Genomic DNA, 1,332 nt, shown 5'->3' with positions numbered 1-1,332 from the left:
TTTTTTTTTTTTTTTTTTTTTTTTGTTAAGCTGTAAATATTTTAAGGACAGGAACCCTTTTAGACAGTTCTGCCATCACCTCTTCAGCAACCTAGTCCTTAGTCCACAGAAATTTAAAGTGGCATAGGTGGTTTCTGATGGGAGAAGTGAGAAGAGGACACTCCAGGGGGGTGACGATGCGGTCTGACATGGGTTGAACAATGGTTGATTTCTGGGAATGAAGAGAATGAAATGAAGCATGGAGAGAAGGAGCAACTTCTAGAAAGGCTTAGGCAACAGTAATGATAAGAGGCTAGTGCAGAGATCCTGGGAGGCACCAGGAGAGCTAGGAGAAGGGATAAGTTTGGAAACATGTCCTGATAAAAAACCGGATTCGGCTTTATATCTTTTACCAGAGCACAAAGAGAGTTACGTTGTATATACTCCAGATACGAAGGAGAGAGCCATCCTTGAGCCTGGACTCTGGGTAAGCCCTTTGGGTCAATTTTTTTTTTTTCAAGAATTATTTTATTTAACTTTATTTATTATTATTTGTTTTAATTTGACCAGAGAAAGACAGAGAGAGAGAGAGAGAGAGATAATGAGAAAGCAAGTTGCCAGGTTCGAGACTTGAGCTGTGGTCAGCCATGTGGGAGTCCAGTGTCTTTAACCACCATGCCACCTGCCAGCCCCAATTTTTTTTTTTTTAAGAGAGATTTTTGGTATGAGGCACATGTGCTCACTAGAGAGACCAAGACGGAAAGTGAGAAATCACTCTCCGAGGGGCTGGCTACATCACAATCCCTTCTCTTCCATTTGGAATTTTGGAATTTTGGGCATGCACGTACATGCATGCACCCAGTGTGAGTTTTAAGTTGCCAGGTCCAGGACTTGAACCATGGTCTACTACGTGGGTGTCCAGTGACATAACCTGTATGCCATCTGCTGGTTCCAGTCCTTTGGGTCTTAGGTTTGAGACACAAAGTGATTTTTTTTTTCTTTTTGTCAGAGGGTGCACAAAAGAGAGAGAGAGAAGCCCTCTTTACGTCCCTGTGAGGCCCGGCCATGCCACGATCTCCTTTCCTCCATTCCTCCACCCTGCTGGGATCCTGAGCATGCATGCACATGTACCTGGTATATTTTTTCTTTTTCTTTTCTTTCTTTCTTTTTTTTTTTTTTACTTTTATCTACATTTATTTTATGCTGACTTTATTCTCGTGCCATAAGTTTTTGTTTCTTCAGTTTCTTCTGGGATATATTTTTCTTCTGTGCAACTTCCTCTTCCCGTTTAGGAACGATTTGCTCCTTTTCAGTGAGGATCATCTCGATGTGGCAGGGGGAGCTCATGTATGG

The sequence above is a fragment of the Tupaia chinensis genome, unplaced genomic scaffold (genome assembly GCF_000334495.1).
Source record: "Tupaia chinensis unplaced genomic scaffold, TupChi_1.0 Scaffold000418_1, whole genome shotgun sequence".
NCBI classification, from domain to species: Eukaryota; Metazoa; Chordata; class Mammalia; order Scandentia; family Tupaiidae; genus Tupaia; species Tupaia belangeri.
Note: the sequence above shows the minus strand (reverse complement) of the source record.